The following is a 25,183-nucleotide window of genomic DNA, read 5'->3' as shown; positions in this document are numbered from 1 at the left end:
GCTTTGCTAGCTGGGCAATGCTTGGAGCTGCATTTTATAAAAGCAGCTGGAGCCTCCCAAGCTCTAACTCAGCAAGATTTAGCATTTCTTGTACATTGTTTTGAGGGACACAGTAGATAAAACAACAGCAATAATACAACAACATATAAAAATAAAAAACACAGAACATAACATATATTTATTTTGGGGGCAGAACTTGCACAACCATGTAAGTTCATGACTTCTGAACAAATAGAAAAACATAAAAACAGCTTGTGTTATTGAAGACTTTCATGGCCAGAGTCATAGGGTTGTTGTGTGTTTTTCTGGCTGTATGGCCATATTCCAGAAGTATTCTCTCCTGACGTTTCATCCACATCTATGGCAGGCATCATCAGAGGTTGTGAGGTATATATCTCACAACCTCTGAGGATGCCTGCCATAGATGTGGGTGAAACATCAGGAGAGAATACTTCCAGAACATGACCATACAGCCTGAAAACACACACAACCATACCATAAAAACAGCTATTTGGTCCTGCAGAACTGCACAATGCAAATGATCTTCTAATCCAATGAGCCAAGAATCTGCTAAACCACTTCAAGTCATGCAAAACTCTGCTAATCTACTTCTTTCAATGGGATATCCAAGATCTATTAACAAAGGGCAAGTTGCCAACAACCTATAGATGGGTATAGCATCACACCTTAAACACCTTGCCTCTGACATGCATGGTGAAAAAAGAACGAGTGAAGATGACTGGAATTCCATCTTACAAAAGGTACTCTCTGAAAATCCTTTGACTATGGCTTCCTATGGGTTACTGATGAAATTGACATTGTGTCATGTGATGGGATCCGTAGGAACCAGTATGCAAAGGGCGTCAGAGCTGGGGTAGTTTACTTTGTGACAAGAAGAAAAAGTCCAGTCCTGTCGGGTTTTGATTTTTTTTTTCATAATTGCGCCAGACACAAAAAAAATGATATGTCATCCAGAGTGCTAAATTTCCTCAACCCTGCTTTTGGAGGTCTGATCTCTCAGAGTATGAAGAGGTATAAGAAAATAGACCCAACAGTAGCTCTGCTATCATACAGCAATGCAAGTAAATACTGAATATATAAAACAGGAACAGGCTTTTTAAAAAAACGTTTCCTGCAGGAGCTTGTTTACCTGTACATTGGCCATATCTGGAGGGACACAACTCCCATCCTCTCTAATTATTGAATATCTTAACAAGGGCTGATGAGAAATATAGCCCAACAACATCAGCAAGACCAGACCACCTCTTGTTGCCTGACTGATATATCTTTGTTCTTCTTATAAATTTGAAACTGCCTTTCAAATTACAATTCATCAAGGTCCCATTTTCAACAGACCACTTTTTTTTACTGGCCAATGCTGGAGTATAAATCAGAAATTTGCTCTTCAGGCATTCCGGAAATAAAGCAAATAACTGTAGTGGTTTAGATATGGTTCCCAAGTGTGATTGTCCTTCTCAAACCCAGCACATCCACTTGCCAATCACGAATTGTTTCCAGCTGCCTTTTCCGCTGTCCTGTGTGTTCTGAAATTGTTCATTGGAAATATACTCGAGATGACAGTATACCCTTACGGCTTGAACATTTTCTAGAAAGATGAAAACGTATTTCCTGATTGGTTAAAAGATTTTCCTGCATTATACAACTGTTCAGCTGTATGGCAGGATGGTTGTAATAAAGGACTTTTGAGATGGATTAGACTTCTTGGTGCCACATCAGTGATTAATCAGCCTCAACAGGCATTTATTACTTTGTATACTACAGAGCAGGGGAGACAGTCTCTTAAATATACTTGACTCTTTGGTATCATGCAATTACAGTAAGGAGCCCCCCAAACATATACAATTATTTTGAACTACTTCACTTGCAAGGAGCAATTGATCGTCAAGAGTCTCTTCCTCGTCTTGTTACACTGATTAACCGTTTTGGAGATATTTCCTGAAAGGAAAACATTTCCAAAAATAGATGATAGTTCTCATCTTAATATTTTAATTCCTTGAGGGTCCTCTACATTCTTAATGAAGCTCAGAGGGCCTTCCCCTAACCCCCTTATATTCCAAGGCCCCTATGGTCTAAGCACACACAGAGAGAAAAGAAGGGAAGAAGAGAGAGAATTAGCCAAATGACTACACAGAGATCCTACAGATTTATTCAAGGCTGTTGAATATTTATCTACTCAACAGCATTATCATGGAAGAATCTGAAGATCCATAAATTGGGACTAATTTTCACCAGCACCTGATGGCAGGAGAAGACAGCTTAAACATAAACCTAAGACTGGTGGGAATACAGGGACACAAGGGATGCTAGCAGCACAAAGTGCCATAAGAACAACAGATACACCTAGAAATCGAAAACAAGCAAAATGAAAGTGCTGTATTGGAAAAAGAAGGGAAAACTGTCAGGAATAGCAGAGATCCAATAAAGTTGTGGCAGGTCACCACAGAGGTCCCTGTTTTTGCTCCTCACGGTGTTACTCATTAGCTGGCAAACCAATGTTCAACCCCTCCCCCTTTCAGGATTTAAAAACTCCTGTTTTACTCATGAATTTTAACCAATGCTAAGTCGATGAGAAGCAAAAATTAAAGTTCCTCCAGAACTGCGAGCACTATCTCAACCAAATTTTGATAATTTATTCACACTATCATTACCTACCTTTCCACCAATTTACATTCCAATAGTGGCAATAGGCAACATAGTGAAAGTGACCTAGTTTTGACGTTGCAGATGTTTAATCAACATTTTGGATGTGAAGACTATGTAATTCACTGAAACAGACATTAGAATTGGACTTTCCAGGTTAAACTCCATAAATAAAATTTACAATGTTTCCAGGTATATAACAATATTTGTGCTTGCTTTAAAAGTTTATACTTTATTTTTTCCTAAATTGTCAAGTATTTTTAATAACTAGGTACGAGAGTAAAATGTAGTTTTAGAAACTATGTAGGAAATCACATTTCTTTGATTGTATGTAGTTTCTAAAAATGTACTAATATGTGTGGGTCATAGATCTTGATTTTTAGATATTCCAGTTTAAAGTGAAAATATATGTATAAGAAATCTTTCAAAATATGTGTCTTTGATTCTAAGCAAAACATTTATGAAATTTGAACACAATTATCTTTTGGATTTTACATTTGTTTTTACCCATGTAATTATCTTTAGTAGTTTTTGAAAGTAGTCATGTCAATGTTCTCTTGCTCTTCCCCCCTTTTAGAACTCTATTTTTCCACATTTGCTCCTCCCACTGGGGTATAAAAGGAAGGCATGAAAACAGCTGTGAGTCATTCCAAACAGCTGTTTTACTATGAAATTTTCTGCTAGTTTGAGTTGCTGTTCTGAGACTTAAAGCCGTATTAGTTGCTGTTAGTGTTTCCTTTTATTCACCTGACTCCAGAATATGCCTAAACATCTGTCAAAGCAAGTGAACATTATTGAGTTCATGGCAAAAAAGAAAAAGCCAAATATTGAAGACCAATAACGTAACAGGTTGAGAACCATTGCAGCATCTGATACTGATAAAGACATTTGGGTTGCAGGTGAAAACTGAGGAAACGGTGTAAACCGAGGTTCCTACCACTGTTTCATTTAATCCAGTGGTCCTCAACCTAGGGTTCCCAGATGTTTTTGGCCTACAAATCCCAGAAATCCCAGCCAGTTTACCAGCTGTTAGGATTTCTGGGAGTTGAAGGCCAAAACCATCTGGGGGCCCAGGTTAAGAAACACTGATCTAATCCAAGCCCTGCCAAAGGAACCAGGGAACAGTAGCAAAGACAAGAATCTGTGTCATTGTTAGACCTTGGACTTTATATGAACAAGACAGTTTCTGATGACCAGTGAAAGCTCAATTAGTGCAAAATTCACAGACTCCATTGCTAGGAAATGCAATTCTTGTGGATAAGAAGTTTTCAACCCAAATGGTTCAACAGATTTCCATGGTTAGCCTACTTATTTCATACACAAGGTGCACTCTTATATATTGTGTGGTGTTTGGAGTAGAAGTTGCGGATAAAAGTGGCCATCAAAGGCTTGTTGCATTGATTGCTAAACTATTTGTGCAATGGAAAGATGCAATACAAGTCTTCAATGGACACAAAAAAGAGTATCATCAGAATAACTTGTGCTTGGCTGAAAACTTCTTGCTAATTCACAGTGGAAAACATCCTGATGTAACCCATCATCACAATAAAGGAAATAAGAAGAAAGCAGAACAAAACCAGAAAGAAGCTTCTGCCAATTGTGGAAACGAATGTCTTTTGTGGCTGACAAGAACTGGCTTTAAGAGGGAACAAAGATTCAGGACCTATTACCTATGAAGAACCTTTGTACAATGATAGTAATTTCAGGGCCTTGTTTAGGTCTCTTGCCAGATCAGGCTACACTAGCCTGAAAATTCATCTCAAAACTACTGCTATGCATGCCCAGTATGCTATTCCTCAAATACAGAATTAACTAATAGACATTTGTGGTGACAAGATAGTCAAAACATTGTTGAAAGATGCAATGCATCATGGTGTTTCTCTGTTATGACAGATGAAATGTTGGATGTGACTACCTCAGAACATTTATTGCTCTTGTTAAGGTACATTGATGTTGAAACAACAGGAATAAGAAAGGACTTTATAGGCTTTGTGAAGATATGTGATATGACAGGTGGGGGGCTTGCATCATTTGAAAACACTGGAAAAATTGGACTGAACTTGCAGTACTTATGTGGACAGGGTTATGATGGTGCTACTAATGTGAGTGGTCATATTAGTGGTGCACAGGCAGTATCCAATGGCTGTCTACATCCACTGTAGTGCTCACTCACTAATTCTAGCCTTAGCAAAGACTTACACCTGTTTACCTGTCAGAAACTGCCAAGGAACAATATCATCCGTGTGCCATTTCTTCAGAGCATCATCCATCAGACTGGAATTGTTGAAGAAAAATATAAAAGATCGCTCCCCTGAATCAAGAGCAAATAACCTGTTGTTGCTTTGTGAAACCTGTTGAGTTGAGCAGTTGATGCAGTTTTACGTTTTGTTGAACTGTACAGTGTGATTGTGAGAATATTTGAAATACAACAGTGAGACTTCTTCCCAAGCTGGACACCTTCTTTTAGATGTTCTGAATGCTGAATTTGTAGTAACCATATACATCCCTTCAGCTTAGCAAAACATTACAAAGAGAAGATATGGACATTTTTTGTAGTCTGCAACATGTTGACAGTCTCTTAGAAAAAACCAAAGAGATGTGCCCAGAATCTGTAACATAATTTCAGGAGATCTTTGACAAAGAAAAATCAGTGATTGAGTCTATGACTGGAGAAGGTAGGATTCCTCGCATCTGTTCAAGGCAGATTTGTAAAAGCAACATCCTTGCAACTTCACTAACACCAACTTAATATTATAGGCTAAATGTTTACATCCCATTTCTGGAATTTTTCTGCTGTCAGATTCAAGAAAGGTTTACAAGGCACAGGGAAGTAGTTCAGGAACTGCAAATATTCCTCTCTATTAATTGTGGCTATTTAACATCCAACTTGAACAAGTACACAGAACTTTACAATGAATGCCTTCAAGATACTGACACACTGATGGAAGAATGGTGTAGAAAATCAAAAAAGATTACACTTGCAGATAAACCATCAAATGCGCTGGAAGCATATCTTGTCTATGATAAATAGTTTTTTTTCCAAATGTGAAGAAACTACTTCAGATTTCTGCAACAATGCCAACGTCAACAGCTACAAATGAAAGGTTGTTTTTAACTCTGAAACGTTTGAAAACATACATAAGAAGCACAATGGGGCAAGAAAGACTGACTGGACTTATTGCATTCTTTTGGAACCACTAAATTACCAATTAAGAGTAATTTGGGGGGGGGGGTTAAGACTTGAAACTTTGTAGCTAAAATAGAAATTTGATTTAATTAAGTCTATATAAAATATAGAATGTGTCATAGAATTTAAATTACTTTGTATTATGGACCTACTCTTCATGATTCGCTAAAAAAATTAAATTGTTTCTAGCTCCCCCCCCCCCAAAAAAAAACAAAAACAAAAAACCAACAACCTGGCTACAGGCCTGTTGGCATGATGTGGCTGGTCAAATTATCTGGCACTGTCCTGCTCATCATCAGATTTCTATTACTCCTATGACTGGTTAGCATTTAAGGGGGGGGGGGGGCAGAGTCATTTGTGGTTTTGGCAATAGTGCCACAGTCAAAAGTGAGAATATGAAGCAGTTATCATGTACCATATCTAATTTATGACATCACAGTTTACTGATTAACAACATATTAGTCCGTTTTTTTATTAAAAAAAATAGGTACTTGGACTGAACTATATAACCTATATACATTTTCTTGCTAGGTTTTTATAAAATAGTATTTGCTTTGAGAGTATGGAAGAGATCATGGTATTTTAGAGAATAGCAGCAGCTCGGGAGTCCCCTCCTTTTCTTTCACTTTTACCTCTTTCCGAACTACTCCATAAAAAGAAAATTGGCACTGTGCTGGTGTTAGGATGATACTGGGTAGCGGCCAGGAGCTATCTTTTCCTATGTTTTATGTTCTTTCAACATCTTTAAACTTAGAGTCAGCCTAACTCTCTGTGAAATGAATTTCTGAGGCAAGATGAAAATGAGGCTGCAAATGAATAGGTTTTGTGGGTGTTGTATTGTTCCATCCACACTCCCTCTAGTTTGTACTTATAATCTTGTTCAAATTATTTGTCTTACTTTGTCCTTTGGAAAGCAGGTTTCTGTTGGAACAGGGCAATGTTTATTCCACTGACCATAACCCCTGGCTCTATTTACTTTTATCTCTTCTGCCCACTGAGCATTCAGCTGCCACTAGTCAGAAGGAGGGCAAAGGAAGAAGAAACCTTCCTTGTTTATCAGAAGTGTGGGACACAAGCCTAGTATCAGTGGTTGGTATCACAGGGCATGTGCCAATGCCTACACTATACTGGGGTCCATCATACACTGCCCTTTCTACTGTTTGTTCCTCTGCTGTTGCTACAGCCTACTCAACTGAGGCCGAACATGCAGACTTCTGCTTCCTCATCCATGCTGGCCCCTGACCCAAATACAAGGCAGAGTACAAATCAGGACTGGTAAGGTGCCAGGACCTCAGAATGCCTTAGGTAGCAGAGCCAGCTTGAAATGAAGAATTCCAAACAAAAGCTGAGACCAAACCTGGAAAGATAGTCTGAAGGACAGTTTGATCTGATATGAAGGTTATTAAGTAAAACCAAAGATATTAATAGGAAGCTGGAGCTAGGAGTCAGAGGAGTTATGTTTGGTGGGCTAGTGGGATATCAGCCAGCTGGCTTATATACATGCCTCTGTTTATTACAATCGTACACTGACCAAAATTGAAAATAAATTTTTTTTCAGAGTCCCATCCAAGTCAGCTGCAAACAGTACAACCTTCAAATCCTGCTACGCCTGAGGAATCCTCTGCTTTTGAGGAGCTCATATCACACTTCCAAAAAGCCCATATATTCTTCTAGACCAAAGGCATGGCTTACCTCAAGGAGAGATATGTTGCATCAGCTGGGAGGTAGATTGGCCACATCTGACTGTGACTTTGAAACTGGTAGATGTTGGACGTATGGCAGGCCCATATCCATAGATTATGCAATGTTCACTATTGTCAAAGACGGCAAAAGTATAGTTTCTACAGTGATGTACGAAGTTGTCTATAAAAGTCCTGGAGGGACTATTGGGGTCTTCAGTGTTATTTATCATTCCTCTAATGTTCCTGAAGCATTTTTTTTTCATATTCTTCTTTTGTTTGGTTTGCATCCTATAATAGGAAACAGCCCTGTAATTTGGAATTGGGGATAAACAATGAAATGGTCCTATTTGCAGATAATACCAAATTCTTTAGGTTAGTTGAAACAATAAAAAACTGCGAAGAGTTTCAAAAGGGAGTCTTTGAACAGGATTATTGGAAATACCATAACAAGTGCAGTTCTGAGAAATTAATGTAAAACTCCGGACTTTATATATACATGAGTTTGAACTGGAGGTGATTGGCCAAGAAAGAGAGCTTGGGGTTGTGATGTGATAGCTCCAAGAAAGATCTGACCTAGTATAAGAAACCAGTATAAAAAATCAATTCCATGCCACAGGTCATTGCGAAAGTTATTGAAAATAAATGTTCCAAAGTCACAATGTTCTTATATAATTATTTGAGACAAGACTATACAAGTTTTAAAAATAGATATTTTAGATCTGTAGAAGATATAAAAAGAGCAAGCATTTCTTTTCATTTCGGGGGGGGAAAGGAAGGGGTTGATAACTGGAATTTATACAGTTAGACACGATGCAAAGAAAAATGTTTTTCATAATATCAGTACTCAAAGTCATCAACTGAAGTTGATTGGCAAGAGAATTAGGAGCAACAAAAGGGAGCTATGTATTGACGGGATTCCATTTTGGACCATCTAGCAATAGCCACTACCTTATATAGATGATGCAGGTGTTGATAGCCAGTTGTCATGATGTTTATATGTCATCTCCCATATGGGAAATAGTTTGTCTTTGAATACCAGTTGCTTGGAAACAAAAATGGGAGAAGGCTATTTTCCTATTTTCGGCCTTTTCATACATGCTTGGTTGGATATTTGAAAACAGGAAGGTGGGCTACATAGATCTTTGGCTCGATTCAGCAGAGCCCTTCGAAATGTTCATATGATTAACAACCACACTGAACAAATGAAAATATGAAAATTCCCTACTGGGTTGTTTTAAGAAATTTATGCACATTCAAGTCAGATTTCAGCTAACAAAAAGTTGAACAGATATTGATATAAAGCTATTCTGGCTAAAAGCAGAGAAATAGAATTGTAACTTTATACTTTTTATTAAAGATCGTGCTGGAAGTTTGTGACTGTGCTTCAGCTATAAAGCACAGTGTTCCACTTCTGCTAATTAATGGGAGCTCAAACTTCATTGTCTGGAAAGTATCAGGTTCATGTTGTACTGGGCATTCAGCCTAACACACACATGGTTGGTATGGCTGAGGCTCAAGCCAGTGTCAATATTCTGCCTGGCTTCCATTGAATTTATTTGGCTTTATGACTAGAACCTACGTGGCTGTTCAGATTACATCTGTAGTTAAGCAGACCTTGTTCAGTTGGGCAACTGCAGGTGGACTCAGTTTCTTGAGAAAGAAGAGAGTCTTCTGCCCAAAATTCCTGCATTTATGGACCCAAGTAGCTCTTGCACACTATACATTAATAACACTGTAATTCCACATAGGAATAATAGGAAATGTGATGCACCACTTACCAAGTGCAACAGAAGGAGTGGTTCAAGACAGAGAACAGGAGCTCTTTCACATTGCACAATCGTAGTTCTGTGACTTCACCTTAACTGCCATAGTTTCATCCTATGAAACCCTGGGATTTGGGGATTTGGAGGTGAGTGCTTTGAATTTTTAGCCAGATTGTGTTGGTGCAGCTTTTCCCAACATTTTTAACCTGCAGGAACTCTCAAAATGATATTTATGACTCAGGGACCCCTGCCAAAAAAACAAAAAAACAAAAAACAAACAAACATAATTACTGCTAAAGAATATTTTGGTTGAGGAACCCTACTGTAGTGTCCCTAACATACAAACCTCCAGATTCTATAAGATTCAGCCATGGTAGTTAAATAGTACCAGTCTTCCAACTGTGCAGTGTGAAAAGGGGACAGCTTTCTATGTTGGGTCACCCCTTCTATTGTGATTGGAAAATGCTGCATCGCTTTTTAAAAATAGAAACATTTTCTTTCCTGTTACCAAAGTATCTCGTGCAGTTAGTTCACAGACACCCAGGTCTTGCTTTACTCCTACGTCATCAACCCTGCAAGCTCTTCCCTACTTCATTAGCCACATGTCCCATAGGTGATTTGACTCTACTCCTTGGTCTTCTCTGTCTAAGAGTCTCTTTGAAATGTGAGCCACAGCTCCTCCTTTTGCTTAAATGTAACTCCTTTCATTCAGATGATTCAGCCCAATTTTGTTGTTGCTAACTGCTACCATGTTGACTTCAACTTATGGTTTCTTTTGTGTGTGTGTGTCAGGAGCGACTTGAGAAACTTAACTTATGGTGATCCCATTAGTGAGAAGCCTCCAAGTCCATAAAAGCCCAGTTCAAGTCTTTCAGATTCAGAGCCGTGGCTTCCTTGATTGAGTCTATCCATCTGGAATGCGATCTTCCTCTTTTCCTACTGCCTTCTATTTTACTAAGAATTACTATATTTTCTAACTAGTCATGTATTCCCATGATAGAACCAAAACATGGCTGTCTTAGTTTAGTCAACTTGGCTTCTAGGAAGGGTTCAGGCTTGATTTGTACAAATTGTGCTTCCTATCTTCTCAGTCCCAGCTCTCCCAACAGATGTTAGATCAGAGAAAAACCTCCCACATAAGTGAAAATTCAATAAGATTTTTAAACCACATTGACTTGTGGGCAACTCTAGCAAGCACAGCTGGCAAATACATGTGCTTATGTATGCATGTTTTTGAATGGTACATGTTGAAGGAAGTGTGTGTGGGATATTTATGTAGACGGATGTGTGAAAGATGTGTGTGTATGAGAATGGGATATGCAACCTTTGCCCCATTATCTGTGAAAGAATGAGTGGGGTAAAGGATATACTAAACTCCTTTGCTCATGGTATTGTAAACTATCAATGTATAATTTCATTAATAGGAAAAGACACCTCTACTGTAATTCAGTGTGCTTTAACGTGTGTACCTAAAATGTGCCATTGTGTAGTTTTTATAGTTTATACCAGTACAGAGGCTTCAATAAACAAGAGGTTGTTAATATAAAATGTTTAGTCTTGTTCTGAGTTATAACAGATACAAAATCTTTTTTTTCTGGGATATGTTTTCACAATGCATCATGATAAGTAAAAATTACAACACTGATACACACACACACACATATGCCAATGTTCATATTACATAGTTCAAAAAATCAAAACAAATGCTTTCAATTGGCAAGCCATATAATGATGTCAGTTACCTTTCAGGAAACTATATTTAATACACTCTACAGTACAGAGACGAGGGGGGAACTACTATGAACTATATTTAACCCCCACAGTACTAAATGGCGCATTTCCACATAAGTTATGGTTTTTAATCTAACTTAAACCACTATGTACATGGACACTATGTTTTTTCTATTCTAATAACTCCCGTTTTAGACCTACTAACCCTTTTTGAAGTCATTTCCCAAGACAGCAAACTTCATAGAAGCTTGCACAATGTCTCAAATTTTACTTTTCTCTTCATTCCTTTGGAAATCTAGTGCTGTATTTAAAAAACTGAAGCCTTAATTGGATATCCCTTTGTAGATATAAAACATACTGACCAGCCTGGGGGTGGAGTCTGAATGGCAGGATAAGAGCCCTCTCTGGGGGACCATCTGTGTTCAGTCCTCGTATTTCATTTGCATTGGAGTCCTTCCAGTGATCTACATTTAGCCCACTGTGCCCCTGATTAATATTTTAAAGATATTTTACTAGCACTTTAAATGAAGTTTTCTCCTGAGAAGATTAATTACTTTTGGAAGATATTGAAATCTTGTTATTCCAATATTTCATCCAGATAAAATTTAGTGTGCATATGAAGTTAATAATATCACAAGAATTGATGGATGTAGTTTAAGATGTACATCAACTCCCTTGTCTTTGTGTCATGTAACTATGTGAAAATCATATAGTCATAATGTTACAAACAAGTATCCACATGATGAGATCTCTCTCTCTCTCTCTCTCTCTCTCTCTCTCTCTTTCTCTCTCTCTCTCTCTCTCTCTCACACACACACACACACACATATATAGTGTGTGACCTACATACATATACTTTTCAGAGCATTCTTAAAATATTTTCTTCCATATATACCTATATTTTACTGAGAAGAGACAGAAGAAGTCTGTCAAATGAAAATTAAACTCCCAAGTCTCCCATATCTAACATCCATTGAGTCCCAAGTCCCATTATATACAATGGTGTAGTAAAATGGCATCCCTTAGATAAAATGGCAAAACCAAGGTTTGCTTTTGGGTTTTCTAAAAAAATATTTTCTAGTCTTGAATAGCTGATACTGTTGGAATAGGAAAAGGATTCAGCATTCCAGGCTAATTCAAATGTTTACATCTCGATCTGAATAGTGAAATGTTCCAAATCATAACATGTATGCATGAAGATGTTAATTGTGGACAGAGGTTGCATCCCTAGCTTACTTTACAAGAAACAGAAAATGGTTTGCAACCTCTTCTTACTGGACTTTTTTTAAAAATAAAAATTGAATTATTTCAGCATAATTTGCAGATAGGAACAACACACACATATTTGTCCAATTAACACTGTTACTATTTGTACGTGAATTCCCATGTCAAGAATAAATTGGCTAAGAGTTGGGTTGCTGTGAGTTTTCCAGGCTGTATGGCCATGTTCCAGAAGCATTCTCTCCTGACGTTTTGAAATGTCCAGGGTGGGAGAAAGAACTCTTGTCTGTTGGAAGCAAGCGTGACTGTTGCAATTGGCCACCTTGATTGGCACTGAATAGCCTTGCAGCTTCAAAGCCTGGCTGCTTCCTGGGAGGATCCTTTGTTGGGAGGTGTTAGCTGGCCCTGATTGTTTCCTGTCTGGAATTCCTCTGTTTTCTGAGTGTTATTCTTTATTTTCTGTCCGGATTTTTAGAGTTTTATTTAATACAGGTAGCCAGATTTTGTTCTTTCTCCCACCCTGGACATTCCTATATCTTGTGGAATACAGAATACAATATATATATACTCATATATAAGTCAACATCATATATAAGTCAGAGACAGGGGTTGGGGCCAAAATTATGGAATTCAATATTGCCTATGGATGTTGAGGATAATTCCATAGAGAGGGGAAAGCACAAATGGCTTACCACCACTGTCATTTCCCCACCAAGGTACTCAAAAAGTCTGTCTGTCACTCTACTCAGAGATGGGAATGGTCCCTTTTTAATAATTTATTTACTTATTTCCTGTATTTTTACCCCGCTCTATCTCACCCCGAAGGGAACTCAGAACGGCTTCCAAACTGGCAATAATTCAATGCCATACAGACATAAGCATACAAATACAATATACACATACATTAAAATCAATAAAAATTTAAAAAATCATAGCATATAAATACATTAAAATTGACTATTAAAACCACAAAAAATCTGAAGTCATAATCCAGGAGCCATTCCAATCATGTTGAAATTATCTCATAGCCACTTATTGCACTCTCTCCGAAAGCTTGGTCCCACAGTCAGGTTTTTAGTTTCTTTTTAAAAGTTAGGAGGTTCAGGAGGGAGGGAGCTGATCTGATTTCACAGGGGAAGGAGTTCCATAGCCGAGGGACCACCACTGAGAAGGCCCTGTCTCTTGTCCCCACCAACCGCCCCTGTGAAGAACGTGGGACCAAGAGCAGCACCTCCCCCGAAGATCTTAACCTCCAAGGTGATTCATAGAGGAAGATATGTTCAGACAGGTAGGCTGGGCCAGAACCGTTTAGGCCAAAAAACCTCAATTCAACTACTTTCTCAACAAGAGTGTATAACTTAATTCTCTTTTCTATTGTTCATTGTGGTTGTTTCTGCTGTTGTGCAAACCAGGTCTTAAAGAGTGTATCATGGACACAGATGAGGTGCCAACAACCAACAAAATCCATCACATCCAAGAAACTGTCCCAAGAACGTATTCCTTTAGACCAGTCTGTAAGGTCCATGTTCCAACATGATTGTTTTCTCAACTATGCCCATCCAGTTCAACTTTGGATAATTCTCAGGTTTTCCTTCCTCTTCTGTTTTACTAGCTCTGTTGTAAATGTGCATGTTTCAAAACGGAACCATACTTCTTAGATGTACAGAAATACAGATTCATTCCATGAGTTGGAACTATGGAACGCCTATGATCCAGGGTGACATATTTCCCTTGATAAACACAGTTGCATATATAAACAAGACTAATAGTCGGCCGGGGCGGGGGGAGGATTGCCCCAACATGACACATCTACTGGACCTACCAGCATCCTATGGGAATGGGGGGTGTCTTCAGAGTGGAGCCTTCTGTATGTTCATCTTGCAATGTGATGTAGAATCATGCACATGAAGAAAAAGTCTGAAAGACATCATTAAAAAGCAGTCAAGGCCTTCATCCAGTATGAACTCTATCGACTATCCTCCAGTGTACTGGCATTCATACTTCTACTCCCTTCAGTTAACAACCTCTCCGACCATTTGAACTGGGAAACAAAGAGGGCAAATTGGTCGCTCTGCACAGGCCAACCACTCACTCGCCATGTATTCACATCCTTTGCAGTCTGACCCCCAACATCTCTATTTTCTGTCTGTCTTTGAATTTCTGGCTAATTAGGCAACTCTGCGTTCCCTATGCGACTGGCCTTTTGTGCAGAGTTTGTAATTAGAGTGGCTGTGTAGTGATCTATTAATTGCAAGAATTGTGATTTTTAGATTAATGAGTTAATTGCTAATATCTGCTTACAACATTCCCTCAAGATGTATTACATTACAGTAAATAAACCTCATGTGTGGGATACAAGACGTTCAAAGGAAACTGCCACGATACCTTTGGAACTGTTAGATGGTTACATGAATATTTATTTGAGATGCAGTATTTGTTGAATTGGATTTCTCGTGGTACAGATCACTAATTTGTATGTAAAATAAAATATTTCTGGGGGAGGATGTTCAAATACCCTCAATGTGAAAAATAATTCACTTGTAGGTCCTGCATGAGTATTAAACTCTACCAGTTTTCTCTGATTGGATTTCACCTTTTGCTCCCCTGAACACACCAAGTTGATGAAGCCTGGGTTCAACCTTCTCCAGACAGTGGACTTCTCTGAAAACTAAAACGGGGTTTATTCTACAAATAAAAAATTTAAAATATTTTGGATTAGCGAAGTGTGTTAAAGCACTGAGCTGCTGAACTTGCAGACTGAAAGGTCCCAGGTTCAAACCCCGGGAGTAGCGGGAGCGGCCGCTGTTAGCTCCAGCTTCTGCCAACCTAGAAGTTCGAAAACATGCCAATGTGAGTAGATCAATAGGTACTGCTCTGGCGGGAAGGTAACGGCGCTCCATGCAGTCATGCCGGCCACATGACCTTGGAGGTGTCTACGGACAACGCCGGCTCTTCGGCTTAGAAATGGAGATGAGCACCAACCCCCAGAGTCAGACATGACTGGACTTAATGTCAGGGGAAACATTTACCTTTTTACCTTATGAAGACAAAGTAATACAGTAGACTCTCAGTTAATTAGCACTCATAGAGATTGTTAGATTCCAAATAAATGTAGTTTCTGGTAGCTTGAGAATTACTATTAAAATAACCCTAATACTAAAATATCAGCATCAAGAGAGTCCCATTACTAGACTCATACCATAAATTCTGAATTGACTTGATATTAATATTAAAATACAGTAATTAAAATCAAATTAATATAAAGATATACAGTGGGGGGGGGAGTATTTAGTCAGATACCATTGTACAAGTTTTCCCACTTAAAAAGATGAGAGAGGCCTGTAATTGACATCATAGGTAGACCTCAACTATGAGAGACAACATGAGAAAACACATCCAGAAAATCACATTGTCTGATTTTTCACGAATTTATTTGCAAATTATGGTGGAAAATAAGTATTTGGTCCATAACAAAAGTTCATCTCAATACTTTGTTATATATCCTTTATTGGCAATGACAGAGGTCAAACGTTTTGTGTAAGTCCTCACAAGGTTGGCACACACTGTTGCTGGTATGTTGGCCCATTCCTCTATGCAGATCTCCTCAAGAGCAGTGATGTTTTGGGGCTGTCGCTGGGCAACACAGACTTTCAACTCCCTCCAAAGGATTTCTATAGGGTTGAAATCTGGAGACTGGCTAGGCCACTCCAGGACCTTGAAATGCTGGTGGTGTGCTTGGGATCATTGGCATGCCAAGACCCAACCACGTTTCATCTTCAGTGCCCTTGCTGATGAAAGGAGGTTTGCACTCAAAATCTCATGTTACATGGCCCCATTCATTATTTCATGTATACGGATCAGTTGCCCTGGTCCCTTTGCAGAGAAACAGCCCCAAAGCATGATGTTACCACCCCCATGCTTCACGGTAGGTATGGTGTTCTTTGGATGCTACTCAGCATTCTTTCTCCTCCAAACACGACAAGTTGTGTTTCTGCCAAACAGTTCTAATTTGGTTTCATCTGACCATATGACATTATCCCAATACTCTTCTGGATCATCCAAATGCTCTCTAGCAAACTTCACTCTGCCCCGGACATGTACTGGCTTAAGCAGGGGGATACATCTGGCACTGCAGGATCTGAGTCCCTGGCTGCGTAGTGTGTCACTGATCATAGCCTTTGTTACGTTGGTCCCAGCTATCTGCAGGTCATTCACTAGCTTTCCCTGTGTGGTCCTGGGATTTTTGTTCACCGTTCTTGTGATCATTTTGACCCCACGGGGTAAGATCTTGCATGGAGCCCCAGATCGAGGGAGATTATCAGTGGTCTTGTATCTCTTCCATTTTCTCCATATTTGCTCCCACAGTGGATTTCTTCACACAAAGCTGCTTGCCTATTGCAGATTCAGTCTTCCCAGTCTGGTGCAGGGCTACCATTTTGTTTCTGGTGTCCTTCGACAGCTCTTTGGTCTTCACCATAGTTGAGTTTGGAGTGTGACTGCTTGAGGTTGTGGACAGGTGTCTTTTATACTGATAACAAGTTCAAATAAGTGTCATTACTACAGGTAATGAACGGAGGACAGAGGAGCCTCTTGAAGAAGAAGTTACAGGTCTGTGAGACCCAGAAACCTTGCGTGTTTGTAGGTGACCAAATACTTATTTTCCACCATAATTTGCAAATAAATTCATGAAAAATCTGACAATGTGATTTTCTGGATGTGTTTTCACATGTTGTCTCTCATAGTTGAGGTCTACTTATGATGTCAATTACAGTCCTCTCTCATTTTTTAAGTGGGAGAACTTGTACAAGTGGTATCTGACTAAATACTTTTCCCCCCTCTGTATTTAATTCAACACAGTTTTACTGTATTATAGATGTATTTTGATTTTAATTTAAAGTATTACTCCTTCATTTGTTTTTGTCCAGTCACTTGAGTTCTGATTAACTGAGAGTCTATTGTATAATGACCACAACCATGTGCTGCCCACTTTTCTCTTGAAATACAGTTTACCCTATTACTTTTCCATACTATAAAAAGAACTGATCAAACTGAGTTCTATTTAAATCAGCTTTAGTAGCCCATACATTATCATTTCGCTCTATTTTTCTTTAGCAAGGTGGCATGCAGACATAATTTCTGCAGTTCTCCTAGTACAGGCTAAGCATCACACTTCCAGAATTTCCAAATCTGAAATACTACAAAATTGGCTCCCATCTCCAATATATATCTTTATGTACATACAGTATATACAAACATGCAAATATCTGAGAAGGGGAATCCAAAATCCCAAACAGGTCCTGTCCCAAGCATTTGGGAGAAACATAGAGGTTGGTCTTCAGCAGTCTTCCCCAACTGAACCTCTCCAGTTGTGTCGGGCTAAAAAAATCCTACCATCCTCAGTTTCTTAGTTGGGATAAGAGCTGTAATTCAGCACATTTGAAGTTCACCAGGTTAGTCTTGAGTTTTTCTCTGAAGTTCTTTATTGCTTTCTAAACAATTGCAGTGTGCCATTGGGCTCTGTGATGTTTGTACAAACAAACACTCTGCCTTGAAAATATTCAGTACTGTCACATTTCCTTTGCTGTGAAGCTAGAATTAAGTGGTAGTGGTAGCAGTCTTTAAAGAAGCGTATTTTTCAGTCCCAATGTTTGTTTGTTCTGATTTAAGTCCTACTCTATTCAGTGCCATATATTCCCACAGAAATGTTTGTAGGATTGCAATCTTAAATTGGTTATAAACAATGCACTATCAAATTCCATTCAGTGTCTTTTATATTGTTTGTGTCATGTATACAGTGTATAAACACAGGTAGAGAAGACAAAGAGTGCATCTACATGTGGAATTAAAGCAGTTGACACTACTTAAGCTGCCATGACTCAATGCTATGAAATCCCTGGATTTGTAATTTGCTGAGGCACTAGCACCCAAAAGGCTGAAGACCTTGTAAAACTACAACTCTCATCACCTCACAACATTGAAAGTTAAAGTACGGTTGTATCGAACTGCATTCATTCTGCAGTGTAGATGCATCCCAACTGAACATATATGTTACTGACTTACACTAGAAAGCAAAAGAATTTAGGTTTTAGCAAGTGGGAGAAGCATCTAGAGCTTGGAAAAGTTCTTTGTTTGGACAGCAACTCTCATGCTGGCTGGAGGCTTCTGGGAGCTGACACCCAAGAAAGTAACTTTTCCAAGCATTGGGAACATGCAGCGGTTAGTGAGTGCAATTTGAAACTCCTGCCGACTATGGTTGGTATTCTTTTAAAACACCTTTCTAAACTGTTTGCCAAGATCTCTTATTTTATTCCAAGCCTCTCTTTTCTCATCAGCTTCCTAATGTCCTATTTTAGCCAAATTGTAATTCCTAGGTAATGAGAGTCCAGCCATTTGGATGCTACTGCCTTGTTAATTTCCAACACTATTTTATCTTGATTGGAAACTCAGTGTGTGCATAGTATTCGATTTCTGTCCCTTTTTTAAGGAGCTCACGGTAGTATTTTATTTTCTACCCATCTTAGTGGGAAAGATGATATCCTGAAGTGGAGACTAGTTCAATGTCCAAGAGGAGAACATCTCTCTGGACTCAAGGTTTCCTAACTCAGTTTAGCAATTGTACTACACTGTCATTGCTCATCTGAGATTGTGCACAAATTATCTATGTGATAAAATGGAACCATCTTGATTTCAATGATTTGTTCCTATTTCTATGAAATGTGAACCATTCCGACTTGCACCAGAAATAGAAATGAATGAAAGGAGCAGAAAATGCTACAAATGCTGCAAATTCTGCAGTTCCATGATCACTTGTATGCAAATAGCTTGGCAGTTGCTAATCAGGCGATAATAGACATTTCAAAAGCTGAAATAAGCCAGCAAATAGCCTACATCTCAGTAAATAGTCTCTCCAATGGCTATGATGTAATGAGACGCTATTTAGATGTATTTTCACAAATCACACAAGTATGCCTGAGAAAAGTGATGAGTCCAAAGAAAGATAGCTTATGCAGTAGACACTTTGTATTCTGGTTTTAGTTCCTGGACCATCCCATGGATATCAACATCTCTGGATGTTCAAGTCCCACTATATACAATATGTAGCACAATGGTATCTCTCATATCAAAGACACCACCACAATTATTCCAAAACAGGAGTGCTAGATTACTAGCTGGAGTTTATCTATCTTACAGTTTGACACTTGCATTGGATTTCAGTCTATTTTAAGGGTTTATTTAAATGCCACAATGGTTTGGGATCCAGTTACCTGAATGACCACCTTTGCCCATCCGTGCTTATTCAAACTTTACGATATTCTTCTGAGGTTCTATTCAGCCAAATGAAGTTAGATAACACCAATGAAAAGGTATTTCCAGTTACAAAAGAGTTTCCTCTGAAAGGTTTACCTGGCAGTAACCTTCTGGATTTGCCCCTCTGTTCATCTTGCACATTTTAAATAACTTGGTAAGACTCAAACCTTTCATGCTTATCACTTTGAGTTTTGTTGTGTCATTATATCCTGTCTTGCTTCTGACTATTTGGCTTTATGTTCTATTTTGAATGTAAACTTTTTTTAAAAAAAAAAAGCATTGCTTATTGGAAGAGTATTTTAAATTTTGTTATGGGAAGTGATACACAACTGTTTGAACAAATAAAAACAAAAAATAGTACTTGATTCTAGGATGTGGAGGCAACTTATGTATCTTTATTTATTTGTTTACCACATTTGTACCCCGCTCTTCTCACCCCAAAGTGGACTCAGGGCGGCCTTAAAACAGGCAGTGACTTGATGCCATACACATATATGTCCATAAAATAAATCCATTAAAAATCCAAGCAGTTAAAACATAAATTGTTAAAACATCAGTTAAAATTATGCAATCCAAATAAAAATCCAGGGTGGTTTCATTTGTCAATCACATTAATTCATAGTCATTTACTGCACTGTATTGGGAAATATGCTTGACTTCCTTTATATACAGATATGTAAAAACAGTTTGATCACATAGAAATTAGGCTTGTGCACAGATTCAGAGTGGTCAATTCCCTTCGGCCAATCCGGCTTGATTTAGAGTGGTCAATTCCCTTCAGCCAATCCAGCTTGATCGGCTTAGCTAAATGGCTGCAACAGTAAGGACCCAGCCATCACATTTTTTCGTCCATTACGGGACCACGTGGCACCTGATCACAGCTGTTCCTCCCCTATTTGGCATCAGGTGGCACACGAAGAAACTGTCGCATGCTGCTCACATGGGGTTTCCTTGTGAGCCCTGCCTGTTGAGCCAATCTGAATAGAAGTATGCCATGACGTGTATTATGCACTGCTTCCTTAACCTCGTTGCTAAAACCCAGACTCCCTTGAAGACAAGAAAGGAAAGGGTCCCTGAAAGGTGCTTCCTTAACCCTGTTGCTCAAACCCAGACTCCCTTGAAAGGAAGAAAAGAAAGGATCCCAGAAACGGAACGGGGAGCCTTGTAAGTTCCCCATTGCTGCCGATTGGCCGGATCTTCCCAAAACCAGATATTTCCATTAGCTGATTTTCAGGAGGCTCCTGAAAATGGATCTTGGTGCCAAACGAAATTTTGATGCCAAAACCGGATCACCTTACAGCCAAATTGCACAAGCCTAATAGAAATTACTGGGAAGTTATTGCCAGTAAATAACCCCTCAATTGCAAAAGGTGCCCATTCTTCACTGGGAGCCTGAGAACAGTTTAATATTCTGTTCCCAATCATAAAGGACAATCCAGCATATAATTGTCCTTTAAGCATTGTTTTCTGTTTCCCTTCTTCACAGTATAAGGTGTGGATATCAGCCAAAGTGTGATAAACATTGTATCAGTGCAAGCGTTTGAAGTTGATAGGCTTAAACAGATTCCAAACTATTTCATAACCTGATACTGTCCATATCACTAAGATAGGAAAGTATAATATATTTGCTTTATTGATTAACTACATTTAACCCAATCTGTAAAGACGCTCAACTTTAAAGACATTCAGCTTTGATAGTCAGGGAAGAGTAGCCATAAACACATCTCCAACTGTTTGTTTTGAAATACCTGGCACACTTATCAAAACTACACATCCATCAACCTTTAAACCAAATGGATCGACACAAGGATTATCTGTGTAATTTACTTGGAAGGACTAATGGGAGCGATTTCAAGGGCGTAGATGTTCAAGTAGTAAGTCAGTTGACTCGATATCAGTAGGATAGATTACAACCAATCAATGCACAAAATTTCAGAAAGACTTAGATTAGAACTTGTTCAGAAAAATAAGGTGCATAGGAAGAAAACGAAGAAGAAAATAGTCTTCACTGTCACCAGAAAGCATGAATTTCCAAAAGAGACAATTTGCCAGGTGTCAGCAAGTCCTTTTATTAGTATTTGCAAAATGATGTGAATTTGAACATTTTCCACCAATGCATACAAAGCTATTTGTAGAGAGGCAAAAGTAATACATATTTCTTGACTCTTGCCAATAATTCAATTCAGTAGGTTTTCAATGTACAAGTCTCTCCCCTCCACTTTTACTTTCCAAAAAAGAATACATTTGCCAGCTGGGAGAAAGTGTGACATTTGATAAAGAATATCAGGCATCTTTAAACTAGTGTGACTCATTGAGATACAGGCAAAATCTAGTTTTAACTCTAACGTCTTTCATATTAAATAAGCATAGTATATAAAAGAAGGAGCATAACAGAAAATACATTATTCAATCGACCTGTGTGCTGATCAAATGGATAGTCCAATTCATAGATGAGCTTATTTCACTTTGAAAAGGATTATTTGTTTTGAGATTATCCTTGCTGAACTAGCATTAATAATATGATTTGTGAGAGTTTTGAATCAGCCTGACAGCTCTGAAAATCGTACAGTCTTTGCTAAAAATCATGCTAGGTATATTCTTAAGCACAGCAGCCACGTAAAAACTCTGCATCATCAGTGTCTATATTTGCATATGCAAATAAGCTTATTTTAAGAGAGAATTTGTTCCACTTTAAGTTGGGTGTGATGTTTTAAGGGGAGAAAATCCATATACCTTACACAAAGATATGATCTGCCACTGAAGCAAAGAAGAAAAATTTGAAGTTTGGTATTTTCCCAGATAAATGCTGAGACTTGCCTTGAGCAAACTGAAAGCCAATTCACAGGTCTGAAAATTAAATGTGAATATTGCTGTAATAGTGAACCCAGGGAGAACTGCTTACCAGCTGAGGCTGATCTAAAGATAAGGGAGTGATCTCTATTAAACTGATTTCCTAGAGAAATACCTTAGTAAGCTTCAACAACCTCAGAGCTTGCAGAATGTTGGTGTCACTTGAAGAAGGAAAGAGAATGAAAGTCAGAAGTGAAAGGAAGTGCTGAGACAGAGGGTGCATCTACACTGTTGAATTAATGTGACACCACTTGAACTGCCATGGTTCAATACTATGACTGGGACTGTAGTTTGGAGAGGCACCACCACTTTTTGGGTAAAGACCTTGTAAAACGACAGCTCTCATCATTGAATTGCCTTGAATCATGGTAGTTAAAGTGGTGTCAAACTACATTCATTCTATAGTGTAGAAGCACCTACAGAAAGCTGAGGTGCCTGTTGAAATCAACCTCCCCATAATCAAAGGCTTTAATAATAATCCACACTGGTTCCCCAATTTATAATAACTAACCCAAAATAAGGGATACTTATCATTACTATGCTGTGTTCATAAGTACTATGTACTTCCACTAACTCTCATTCTCTCAATCATTCAAGGATTTGGGCCTCCCCCTCTCTCTCTCTTTCTCGGTGTGTGTGTGTGTGTGCATATACACATAGAGACATCTCAGCAGGACATAATTTCTGAACAATAGCAGAATCTTTTGTCTCTCTTGAAAGTGTCCCTCCTAAGTGGCCTGAACAGTAAGTACTACAAGGTTTCTATTTCAGACCAACTGGAGCAATCTTCCTAGAAGAGCTTAGAAACACTGTTTGTTTAGAAAAGTGCTCCCCAAATCCCGCAAGACACATGGCCATGTTCATGCTGTTAGAGGATTTTGAGTGTGGTAGTCCAAAAAGTAATGGTTTTCAAGCTTTGCGGGTAGAAATACGCTGCAACACCACAAATCAATGTATTGGTGGATCTACACATGCATTGCTCATGGAAATGAAAAGTGTTTATAATAGAAGTTTATACTGCTTTACTGAAAAATTATAATTTATCTTTTGGAAAATTATGATCTTTGGAAAGGCATGACCTTGTTAGAAAAATGATGCCATAATCGTTTGGGAAATGGAAATCTCCATAATCTTTTGGAAAATGGCATTCACCATCATTTTGGGAAAATCAGGAATCTCCCTGAGAAGAGTTAAAAACTCACTTGAGTCTACCTTCTCCTTAGTGGTAAACATTCACTAGTATTCATGCAAGGCAATTAGGTTTCTCAGCTGTTAAACTGATATACCTAGATATCTCTTTGAACTGTTAGGGACAAAGATATGCCAATGCACAAAAACATATATATAGCAAAGTTTCAGAAGTGTTCTTTTCAGTTGCCCAAAAAACATCTACTCTCCCTTAAAACATCTTGGTTTAAATCATGCTCTCAAGAAACAAAATAAGTAGACTTCTTTAAAAGTAACATAGTTGGTTTGCTCACAAACTTCATGTATTCAGCATACAGGTACATTGCTTATCAGTCCAGTTACAGATAGAATTTGAAGTAGTTTTTTTGTGCAGATAACACAGGACATCTTTCTTAGAATCTTAACAGTCCAAAGTCCAAAGCATCTCTCTGTTCTTAGTGTCTAATAGAGTCTCATGGAGTCAGTTCTTGAAAACATTTTGTTTCTTCTGGTGTCTAAACTGTACTGTTTCTACTGGCGTCTGAAACCATACTGTTTCTAAATTGAAAGTCTAATGGCTTCTGCCTCTACTGGCATCTGAAAGCTTACTGTTTCAAAAATGGAATCTGAGTCCTTAACAGTCCCAGTTTTGATCACATGGTCTGCAGTCCCTGCCACAACATAAAGTTAAGGAAAACTGATACCAACACATGCACATACAATAAAGTAAGCAATCTGAATTATATACAAACAAATAACTAGAGGAGGCTTGAAAAAGTTTGCTATTTCCAACATTATCAACAATAACTACTGAAATTCCAGTCATTATTGTAAAGCCGCTGAGTCCCCTTTGGGGTGAGAAGGGTGGGGTATAAATACAGTAAAAAAAGAAAATATATATTACATTTATTCTTTTATTTTTTGGAAAACTCTGATTACTGGGCTAGAATACTGAATATATCGTGCCAGTTACTGGTTGCTGTGTGAATTTAGAACTCAAATTAACCCTGGTTGTCGATTTTTATTTCTTTTTTTTAAAATCCAAATCAATCCTACACTCCCAGGACTAGGCTACTCTCAAGCTGAGTATGAACACTTGTAATACTTGAGTGTATTTTAAGGCTTTAATTTATTCCACAAACTTAAACCTTTTAAAGGTCGGAAGCATAAATACACTTTTCCTTTCCACTGTTTGCACGTTGAAAACCAATCTGGAGACAGGGAGAGAGAAAAAGATAAAATTGACCCATGGTTCTTAAAAAAAAACCCTTTCATGTATTTCAAGGTTTCAGTTTTCTGAAAAAAAGCAGCATCCACTTTTGTAATCAAGGTTAACATAGCCTGCTCTTTTGTGTCATTTTAATATGTATTCAGATACTACTTTGTTTATAAGAAAATAAGAATTCAGATGCATGTGATTAAAGGACTATCTAGTCTGGTATTGTTTCTAATGGTCAACAGTATACATCAGAAACATCTACAAGCAGAACACGCGTGCAATGTACCTTCCTGCTCATATCCTTCAACAACAGGTATTGAGCTGGCGCATGCTCCCTTCAGTATCGGAAGCAATGAACTTTGGTTGGATTGCCCTCAAACTCAAATATGTGAGT

At 38.3% G+C, this 25,183-nt stretch overlaps 1 long non-coding RNA gene across 2 annotated transcripts in view; it reads right to left on the bottom strand.

Annotated features, from left to right (window-relative positions):
- The window catches only part of LOC134297719 (uncharacterized), a 179,179-nt gene that overhangs the window by 136,400 nt on the left and 17,596 nt on the right, over positions 1-25,183 (bottom strand). For both annotated transcript variants that reach the window (XR_010004579.1, XR_010004578.1), the window contains exon 2: positions 14,068-14,162. This is a non-coding gene — a long non-coding RNA (uncharacterized LOC134297719). The remainder of the gene's footprint in view (positions 1-14,067; positions 14,163-25,183) is intronic.

Source organism: Anolis carolinensis, chromosome 3 (genome assembly GCF_035594765.1).
Source record: "Anolis carolinensis isolate JA03-04 chromosome 3, rAnoCar3.1.pri, whole genome shotgun sequence".
Classification (NCBI taxonomy): Eukaryota; Metazoa; Chordata; class Lepidosauria; order Squamata; family Dactyloidae; genus Anolis; species Anolis carolinensis.
Note: the sequence above shows the minus strand (reverse complement) of the source record. Positions and strands in the feature narration are given on the sequence as shown.